At 29.0% G+C, this 11,751-nt stretch overlaps 1 long non-coding RNA gene across 2 annotated transcripts; it reads left to right on the forward strand.

Annotated features, from left to right (window-relative positions):
• Positions 1–523: 523 nt before the first annotated feature.
• Positions 524–4,895, forward strand: LOC102668535 (uncharacterized). Of its 2 annotated transcripts, XR_003267958.2 has the most exons (8): positions 524–637; positions 788–878; positions 1,526–1,606; positions 1,992–2,059; positions 2,302–2,382; positions 3,155–3,204; positions 4,625–4,726; positions 4,808–4,895. It is a non-coding gene; the product is annotated as an uncharacterized lncRNA (long non-coding RNA). The 2 variants fall into 2 exon arrangements; XR_005886235.1 differs by having other exon boundaries at positions 545–878.
• The last annotated feature ends 6,856 nt before the right edge of the window (positions 4,896–11,751 follow it).

Raw genomic sequence — 11,751 nt, forward strand, 5'->3', positions numbered from 1 at the left:
TTCCCAAATATATAATAATCTTGTGAAACATTGGCAAACACTGAATGTTAAAATTTTCTTTGATTAAAATTTCAGATCTTAATTTATCATGTTGTGGAAGAGTAACTCTTTTCATCAAACTCAGTTCCCATTAGTGAACAAAATCTTAAATATTTAAGATTAAAACATAGTTAAATGGTTTTAGATAGAAAAGTATTAACAACATGACCAAAATTATACAATATACATGTTAAAGGAATCAAAAGTAATATTATTTATGTATTTCTAAAATTTAAAATGTCATTGTCTTCATTCATACACTATTATAAAAATGTTATTTACGACACATCAACAATGAAGGTTGTCAGAAACCTTCTTAAAAACATCATGGTGGTAGTCTTGTAATTATTGGAAATGACAAGTGTCTATATGATTTTCAAATAACCGTCTTTGAATCGTGATTTTAACGACGGTTATTCAAAAAATCATCGTTAAAGAGAGAGTACAAACACCTAGGATCAACTTATTTCTCGCACCTCATTATTCTCTCAGTACGTCTCTCACACAGCTCTCTGTCACTAACCCTCCTCTCACCCACGCTTAAGCTTCTTCTCTCCTTTTGTTCGTCGTTGTCGTGTCGTTGTGGAGACCCTCGAAGGTAAGAATTAAACTCCCTCGAAGTCCCTTAGTTTTTTGTTTTTGTTCGAGTTTGTCTCACCCACGAATTTTTTCTCTCTCACTCAAGTATTTGTTTTCGTGTTTACATTTTTTACCCTCGCTCGAACCTCCACGCCCTCTCTCACTCAAGCTTTCATTGCACCCTCTCTCTGGTGAACCTCTGCAAAGCTATGCCGTCGCAGTTGCTCCCTCAACTCTCTCCGCCAAAGCTCTATGTGGAGGTAAGAACCTCTGTCCGTACATGAAGTGTTTCTTTTCTTTTCGTGTGGGTACTGCGGTTGAATCCATGGCCCCTTTGGTTGCGTTGTGTGTGGCTAAGGCCACAATGATTAATTAATTTATTTTCTTGATTAGTCAATTGTTTATTCATCTATGAACTTAGTATTCTTAGTTCTAAACCTCATAGAAAGGATGACCCTGCTTGGAAAGCTATCCAGAAGGTATTAAAACTTTCGTATTTGAGAATGTGTCATGTTTACCCAATTTATTAATTTTTTTTTCTATTAATTTCTTAATGATTTTGGAATTTCTTTTCCACTGTATACAACTATAAATTACAAACGATAGGAAGGTATGGTAAATACTTCAGTTCTCATTTGAAAGTTGTACTAACTTGTCTATTTGTTCTTTTGTCTTTCTGTAATTTCTTTATATTTTAATGTAGGAAGTGATCATAATTTTCTCTTAAATTATATGTTACATTGAAGATTATCTTATTGAGTAATGAGTTGGTAAACATGCCACGATACCATTATAGTTCCTTTTGTATTCCATAGGATACTTTGGGATTTCTTAGTCACTTCTTGAATGTTTTATGCAATTTATGTTAATTTTGCAAATTGTTTCGTGACCTTGGTTTTGCATGCAGGTCTTAGAAAGTGGAGAACAGATAGGCTTAAAGCACTTTAGACCAATTAAACCATTGGGATCAGGAGATACGTACTGGCAGGTTTTTTTTACCCCTATTTCTCTATTGCATTTCCCTGTTTCTCAATTGCTTGTACTGGTAGCATAATTAATTGTCGAGTGTGAAACAAATTGTAATCACACGATTATAATGTTGTATACAGACACATATGACTGACATATTATTTTAAGGTTTCGTCATTTCTAAAAATAATTCTAGCTTTTATTTAATGGAACTTCTGCATATACAAGAACCTTATAGATGAATTAGTCTTTCTAGTTAACTGAAAATTCAAAGTGAGCTCAATTAAAATTTCTTCATTGATTTGGGAGATAGACAGTTTCTTTGTGTTTCATTATTTTCAAAAGCAAAGCTTCTGTGGCAGTGATATTGATTTATTATTGGTTTGTATGTGCATCTGGTGGAGCTACGTGGAACTGGTCAATATTTTGCATGAAGGCTATGGATAAGGGTGTTATGCTTAATCGTAATAAGGTGATTTAATTAACATGACTTTTTTTTTTTCCTCAGGTTTTCATTACATATTGTATTCTCAATTTCTCAACATGGAAATATTAGTTCACTTGAAAGACTATATTTACATAGCCGGGTTTGGTGTTTCTATAAGTAGCTTAAAGTAACAAAATTATTATTATTCTAATTTTAATTGCGTAAATCAAGTTATAGCAACATTTACCACTTGTTGTAATAGGATGGCCTTTATACACTTTCCACAGGTGCATAGAGCTTGCGCAGAGAGAGAAATTCTTGACAAGTTGGACCACCCTTTTCTACCTGCATTATATGCTTCCTTTTAGGTTTGTAACTCGAATACTACTTTTAAATAAGTTACACAATGATTATTATTTATCAATTAGAATAACTAGTAGGAACATTAGAATCTTTTTAGCGATCACAGAGTTCCAATATGTCGCATCACAACCTTCTTATCATAGATATCCTTGTTTTATAGATAATGATTTCACAAATTAAATTATATTGTTTTGAGCTGGATTAATGCCTTTATTACATTTAATTCTGAAGCTAAATAGTAGCAAGGATTTTCACGTGGCTCCTTTACTATTTAATTTACTGAATTTGTTAAATATTTGGAACTTGCGAACCAAAACACACGTTTGTTTGATTACTGATTATATTGTCCTGGGGGAGAACTATTCCTGCTTCTTGATCTGCAGCCAACTAAGGTTCTCAAGGAAGATGCCGTGAGGTATATTATCCTACTGCATATATATAATGACAGATTCAGAATTTCTCTTTGGTGGGAGAAAAAAACAGTCTAATATTTTATCAGACAAAAAATTATAAATTTCATTAAAAGGATAAAATGGATAATATTAGTATTAAATTATTTTCTCTTTTATCTTTTATAATTTTTCAGATTCATCTTTTAAAAAAATTATCTTATGAAATAAACATCTATTTTTTATGAGAAAAAAATATTTATTTAGTAATTTCAAGTATATAATTTTTGCATGTTTAAATTCTTTAGGTTATCCACCCCAATAGTAATAAATTAAGTCCCGTAACACTATTTTTCTTTAACTGACATTAAGTTCTTAATATTGATAGATTTTATGCAGCAGAGGTAGTGATCGCATTGGAGTACCTTCATTGCCAAGGTAGACTCTTATTTGGCTTATATATATATATATATATATATATATATATATATATATATATATATATATGCATCACCACCATAACCATGGTTCTCTGCTTCTCTTTTAACTCATGAAACTTCTTGCAACTTGGGAAATGTTTATTGACAAAATATGTCGGAATCTCTGGGAAGAGCAAAAATTACGGTTCAATATGCATAGTTCAAATACGTATTTTATTGTGTTGAATGTATTAATTATTATACACACAATGCATTTGCGCGTATTATACACATAATGTCTGTGGGCACGTTCATTTTGATCGTCTCTCAATCCTTTATGATCAAATTTCAGATTTTCTTGAGAGAAACGGGTATGGAATTTTTTATAATTTAGCTATTAGATATTTCCTTTCTTGAGGATTAGTTAATAATTTGATTCGTGCTTACATCTATTGGTTTCATGCTGGGAGCTTTGTATGAACTGTTAATCTTTGAACAAATTGATGGAAAAATAAGTCAACACAATAACAAATTCTATAATAGAATAATAGATCGTTGAAATAAATTCTCCCAAAGCAAAAGTATGTGAGGAACACCAATAAAGTAGAGCCCAAAATAGAAATTAAAGAAAACGGAAACACAATTTGTTTAACATAGAGAACCACTCAATGCAAGAGTAAAAATCACATATTGTTCAGACTAAAGAAATAATTCTACTATAATCAATAAAGATACAAGAGAATCCCCAATAAATGCATTGAAACGTGCTACAAACAATCAAATCAAAACAGACCCTCGATTGATACAATAGATACAAGAAGATGAAACCCCAACATATAAAACAGAGAATATGAAATATTTAGCTCTCTCTCCATATATCTTTTTCACGATCTAACTAAACAATTCGAAATATTACGTGTGTAAAATCTGTTGTCCAAAAATCAGCCTGATCCAACGATGAACAAATTTACGGTTGCAATCTGAAAAATACTATTTAGTGGGTATGTGAAAATCACAATAATTTTTCTTCTCCTTTGTCTCAATGATTTGTAATTGTTTTTTACTTTCAAATGAGTCACTCTCTGTCTATCTATCTTTATAATTTGACCTCTCTCCACTTAAATAAGTGAGACAAAATAGATCTTCTCATCTGGACATTTATTTCACATAGGAAGGGAGAAAAAAAAATCCAACACAAATACCAATAATTTATATTACTATGTTTGTTATTTTTCTTCTTAATCTGGAACCATCTGCTATAATAACTTGGACACTTTTCAAGCATAATTTTATGAGTTGTCTAACAAATATATGAAGCTTTTTTTCCTGGGAAATTACCTTAACCCATTAATTCTTTTTTATAATAAATTTTTACATTTAAATCTAATTGGGACGTTTAAAAATAAAAATCTGACCCCTGGGTTACATTTCTATTTTAGAAGTATAGATATCTTCTGTTGAAGGAAAAGGGAGAGAAAATGAAGGAGCAACTTGGAGTTGTTAGGGCCAATTGTATTGATTGTTTACAAATGTAACTCAAGGTTGGTTGATTCACTTAGCTATGTGTATGTCTCTGTTCATGACATCATTTTCCTGCTAGTTATGTTGAAATATTTATGCAGAGCATGATAGGCCAAAATATGGGAATGCCAACTTAGAAGGTTTGGTGTCTTTGGTGCTAAAGAAACCATTAGTACACATCCAAATCTGGATGAAAACTTTAAGATCTGTAACTTATAATTAATTTTATGATTATGTACTTTGAAATATAGATATATCTAATATTATGTAGTTATCTTCATTTAATATATTCAGTTTTTCATTGTTACATAGCACTTGAAACATAGTTTTTCGAAAGTTCACAATTTATAAATATATTTAAACTTGTATGATGTATGGCTAAATCATATATTTAATTAAAATCTAATTTATGTAAATATGGCCTATGTTTCAAAAGAAAAAAAAAAGTAAATGAATACTTAATTAAATGACTTTGAATTTATATGATGTCTCCTTGTTTTGCTTAATTAGTGATGTTTGTCTTACTGATTCCTAATTCTGTTATTTGTGTAGTTATACTTGATAGAGATGCATTTAGGTTGCATCAACAGACTTAAAATGGTTCTTTCAAAAAATTATCTCAAAAAATTCATTTTATGAGATGATTCTTTTAATAAAAAAAAACAACTCTTAAAAAGTGGATTTTTTAAGATACTTTTTTAAAAAAAGTCTTCATAATATTACTTTCTAAGGTGATTTTTTTGAAAGAATCGTTTAGAAATGTCAAACTTTTACAAAACAAAAAAACATATTCTAAAACGGTTTCAAAGAGATTTGATATAGAAATCAAGATTTTAAGATAATTTAAAAATTATAGTAAAAAGTGTTAATTTTTCACCACGACAATTTCAAAGATGATTAAAAATCATCATAAAAAGTCATAAAGAATCATCTTTAAAATCGATTTTTGTAATAATAATATTTTAAGAGAATCAAGATTTGAGTTCACCTTAATAAAAAATATGTTGGACATTTTGTCTAAAAGAAACTTCTATTAGACACACTACATGAAATGGCTTTCACTTATTTTAGTAGATCTTATGTGTACTTCAATACACCATATTAAAAAATATTTTAAATTGTCTTAAGCAAATTATGTACTTTTTATATATTTTAAAATTAATCAAATTAATTTATATTATTAATATTTTTTTTTAATAAAAACATATAAATCTCATTTTCTATTTTTAATTTTCTGAAATAAAATAAAATAAATTATTTTAGTTTTTCTTTAAAATTACCAATATCAAATTTCAACAAAAATGAAAAAATCTCAAATTTTTTTCTCTTTAAACTCTAGCCTTGTATTTCATAAAATCTTTAAAATTTTATCAACTATATTTTTTAAAAAAACTTATAAAATTATTTTATATATCTGTAAATCTAGTATAAACTCTTAAATATTAAAATATTTTTTCATTTTAAATATTTAGAAATGAAACAATATATTTAAATCGTTTTAGATATATAAAAACTTATTAATAACATGACCGAATTTAATTACTTAATTTGAAATAGGACTTAATTGGTATCAAAAATAACTTGAGATCAAAATTATACACAATACACGTTAAAGGAATCAAAAGTAAAATTAATTAATTAGTATTTCTAAAATTTAAAACTTTACTGTCATGATAATCATGATTTGACTTTACCTTCTAAAAAAATTAATGTCTTTTAACATTTTGTGTCCAAAAGAAACTTCTGTTAGACACACTATATGAAATGTCTTTCACACTTATAAATTTTAGTAGATCTTTTGTGTAATTTAGTACATTTAAAAATAATGTATTAAAAAATATGTTTTTTTTATCTTTTTAATTTCTCTCTAACGTCTAATAAAAGACGTAATTGGCCTTTTCTTAATTTTACAGTGGAAACGAAAAAGCAGCTTTTGGTGATAGTTAAAGGTCATTTAACCATATCTATTTGCTCCACACATCCTCTTGCAATTTTTCTTTCAGTATTTTGTTTCTGATCTTGATCCTTATTATGCCGTAATATTCAATATGACATATGATAAATTGACTCAAAGGGTACCCAAATAAACCAAAAGACATTTCCTCCATATCCATCTTTAAATCAAAAAGCTGCGGACGGCGGTGCAAGGTTCCAATCTAATACTCTCTTTTATAATTGTTATGTTAATGAGTTCTTAGTTGAATATTAGATTTTGGATAAGCAAATTATCTGTTGCTTTTCTTTTTTGTTTTAGTTTTTTTAAAATTCAGACACAAGATATAACAAGTTAACATTCAAGAGTGCGTGAGAACTTAAATTATCTTTACCTTCCGGCTGGTGCATATGCATGGCATACAGACATAATATAATTCTTAAGATTCAAAGGGTTCATTGCAAATAAAATAAAAGATATTTCAGGGACGATTTCATTAAAAATAGTGAAACTGATTAAAATGAATTATCTTATATTTTGAATCATTGTACATGAGTTTTTTTAGGTCTATATTTGAGTTTGTATATATGGAGTAAATTTTAATAGCCTTACACATCATCGAAAACAATTTGAAGTAAAGAACATAAATATTTAACTAGAACCAAAGTGCGTAGTTAATTAATACAAATAGCAAGTGCAAAGATATTCAAGCTGTCATTATAAATGCTCAAGTTTTCAATGCAAATATGAAAATAAAACTAGTAATTTGGTTGACGTAATCCATATCATCATCTTATCATCGTGGTGTCAACATTGCCAGTAGGTGCAAAGCTATGCAGGACAAACAATAAATGGTCCATTACCTAACAGAAGACTTTGAAGCCCTCTTCTCACATTTTTGATTTATATCCTTAGTTGGTTTTAACCATTATTGTTATTCTTTGTTTGAACCTCAGCATGATATTATGGTTTTCATTGTAGCAATCTCTTCCAATGTTATGATATATAACTTGAAAGAAGTGGAGTAGAACGATGTTATTAGTAGCCTGTGAAAAATGGATGAGACCGAGAGTGGCACCCTCTAATTCTATGTCTAACAATGCCAGGCATCTTAGTTGAGTCGATGTTATTGAAGAATAAAAGATTTTGCAACTGTAGCATTGGAACATGTGAAAATAATACATATTTCGATGGAACATCTCTATCCTTACAATCTTTAGTGATGATTTTATAAGACTATCGTGGCGGCAAAATATACATTTGACGAAATTCCCTAAACTATATATCCAACCCTAAACTATGAATCCAACTGCTTCATATATAGTAAGAAGATCATTTGACGGGTTGTGATAATTATTTAATGAAGTTACCAATTCATTAACATCTGTTCATATAGTTTTTCTAGTTATAATTTCAAAGGTTTGGACGATTTATATTTTCTCGTTTAAGTTTTTGTGTACTCATATAGTTTAGTCAAGGATCGGACCTTGAGGTACCCTTTTCATATATACAAGTTAATGCCTAGCTAAAATGATTCAAAGATTCATACTTATCGCTATACCTTACCATTCATAAAGTCAATGCAATTATACATATGGTAAACCACTTACACTAGCTTTATGCACCACTTGCACTTGAAAATGACTGAATGATCGATACTGTTTTCAACATATTTTTGTTATTAATTGAAATTTCTTGAAAACACAGTATTGTGACTCATTTGAAATATCTTTAGATCCACATTATCACACACATATATAAATCTTATAGGAAATACTTATTTATATATTTTAGAAAAGATATATAATATATATTAAAATAAAATATTTATTTTTAAAATTTGTATAAAATAAATTATAAACTTAATCTACTAAATATGAACTATATATCAACCCAAACAGTAAAATTTATAAAATTCAATATCCATAAAAATAAAAATAAAACTTTGACCAAAATTTGTTTAACAATTAATATTTAATATTTCTAGGGCAAGTGGATCTATGCAAACACATTGATCAAATAAAGCCCTAAAAGTCTTTTTTCTGTGTTCCCACGAAAAAACTTCTATAAATATTGCTTCCAGAGATTAATTAAGTAGAAAGCAGGATAAAAAGAGATCAAATAGCAGCAAGGAGATGGAAGAAGCTCGAAGTCGCAGAGGGTACGTTCCAGTGCTTGTGGGCACAGGGAAAGAAGGCATGGATGAGAAGATTTGGGTAACCATCAAAGCAATTCAGCATCTCACCATTGTTGAGTTACTGGAGCAGTCTGCAAAGGAGTATGGATACCAAAATGGCTTGCTCAAAATCTCATGTGATGCTGACAAATTCAAGGTCATACTTCACAACATATGCAAGAAATAGTGCTCTCTCTCACACACACACTTGTGCATCTATGTATGTGTGTAAGTCAGAACAACATTTCTCAGTATATATGTACATATATAATGTTTTGTTTTGGAAAATTGAAACATATAAATATATATGAATACAAATGTGGAATTTCTAGAAACTACACTTGAGATTTTGTTTACAACTGCAAGTTTGAGCACAATATTAAAATTCTAGAAGTCTGTTTATCTATCTCTATCTATAATACTAGATCGTTTAGCCTTAATTATTACCGGCTAGCTAGCTAGTTTATGTTTTGTATCTGTGTTTAGCAGTGTTCACATACGATTTTTTGGTCATGGGAGATGGGATGTGTATACCTTAATTTCAGTTGAAGATGGAAATAGGCAATTAAGTCTCTTTGGATTCCAAGTCAATTGATTAAAACGAAAAATGAAAAAACAAAAACAACCATTCGGCCGCCACATCCTTATTTTTAATAAACCACTATTTTTTTGCTGTAACAAATGTTTAACTTTGGATAGAAAACATTATCCGCAAATATTCCTGGTATTTACGATTCCACTGTGATTGAAACAAACAATGTTTTTTATTTTGAAATTTAAACCTCCGTTTTGTAAATCAGTTGATGTCATGCTTGAACATTTCAGCCGATTGGTGACTAGATTTCCTAAGCCAAATATTATCCCAACAGGTCTACTTTTCACCCTTCTTAACATTGTACATATTTGGTAGAGAGGAATGTAAACGAATGAGAATGTAACGAAGTCAAAGTAAGGCGAAAATGAGATTGTTTGATAGAGATAAATGAGAGTGAAATAAAGTTAAAATATTTAAATTAAAGTGATTAAATAAGTAATAATAGAAAAATCCAATTAATATCCAATGGTTTTAAACTATCACAAGTCATTTTTAAAGAAATTAAATTAAAAAATATTTTTTATAAAAAAAATTTCACAATGATACCAACGCAAAGAAAGTGAGGGAAAAAAAGTAACTTTTTAAAAATTTGAGGTAATAATAAAAATAAATTTTTTTAAGGACTAAAAAATAATCACTCAATTTTAAAGAATAAAAAAATATTTAAATCAAAAAATAAATGAGTTGATCATATTTATTTCTTGAAACTTAAATCATGCAAGATTTTTTAATTTAAGTATGCTTTAAATTATTTATCGTAATATATAAAATCAAAATCTACATAATATTTAATGATTTAATCAGTATATTTAATTGTTATATTCAGCTAGGTTATTATAATTATATACTTTTATCAATTAATAAATAAAATAAAAAAATTAAATGCATTTTAACGAGAAATAAATCAATGAGCTGAGGTACCGTCACACATGACATCTGCCTAGTGGCAAAATCACCATTTATAATAATATATTTGATAATTGGCGTAATATAATAATTTACTGTCAAGATTATCATTATAATACATATAAATATTATAAATTAGTATAAATTAATGAGATAACGATAATAAATATAAAAAATGACCATAAAGTCTATTATTTTTTTATTATTCGTTACGTTAGTATTTAAGGTAACATAAAAAAACCGTTATTACAAAACCAGACAAGTTAATATGCTTAATTAAAAAATACCTCTTATTAAAACCTAGCCTAAATCCATTATTCAAAAGAAGGAAATAGGAAGCAGATACGGAAAATTAAGCCATAGGAATCAACATTTATTTATTCACCATTTTAAGATACAAAAGTCTGGACAAGCTTATATAAGATGTGCACACTATGCAACAGTAGAAGTAGAAACGGTGCTTGGCAGCAAAGCTTAAAGGCCTTCAAATTTAAACTACGTATACATTTGCTGCTTTGGATATTTCATTGCTGTAAGAAAAGATGCAGAAAGTTGCATCTGAAACAAGGTATTTTGTTTGCAGCGGGAAGGAGAATTTGTAAGGTGCTGATGATGTAAAACTAAACTAATTTAGTTTTGGTTTCTAATTATAATAAATCCAGTATCGGGCAGTAAAAAAAAAATCAATATTTGCTTATAAAAAAGAAGAAGAAAAAAAGAATCCGAATATCAGTATTCTCAATATTTCGAATTCTATTCCCTGAACAAATATAAATTAACTTAATGCCACATTCTAAAGAGAGTGAATTTCTTTTCTTTTGCCCTATATTGTGGTTCTTCTTTTTGTTCCCAACTCAGATACATATTTTATTTACTTACCCGATTCCCATGTGTCGTGTTGTTACCTCATATCTGCTTTTGTTCTTAGCTACGTGCATGCTTGCTCTTCTAAACACGATATGGCTTGCCTTACCGAAACCTTTTACAATTTTCGGTTGCATAATGGGAATTTGCTTATGGTTTTGCATAACAATGCTTGCATTACATGATGAGAGGAGAGGGGGAGAATCTCAAAGTACACGAGTGGAAGACATTGAGTCTGATAATATACAAAATTTTCTCCCAACATTTCAAAACACACGAATTCGAGACATTGAATTTGGTGATACAGTACTTTCTTTTGCCCCTAGAGCACATATTGCTAGGCTGGCCATTAGAACCTTGCCCCTGTTATATGCTTTCCTGGCGATGAAACCAATGGATCATGATATGATATGATTGTCCTATTTGTATAGAAGAATTAATTCAACCATTTGGAGTGTGTGTCCTTGAATTTCATTTGTCCCGCTTTAATTTTTTTTGGTTACTTGGTGGAAAAACTAGCTGTCCAATTTGTCGTAAGGAATTGTCTACTACTACCAACTAGAGGCACATG

The sequence above is a fragment of the Glycine max genome, chromosome 8, assembly GCF_000004515.6.
Source record: "Glycine max cultivar Williams 82 chromosome 8, Glycine_max_v4.0, whole genome shotgun sequence".
NCBI lineage: Eukaryota > Viridiplantae > Streptophyta > Magnoliopsida > Fabales > Fabaceae > Glycine > Glycine max.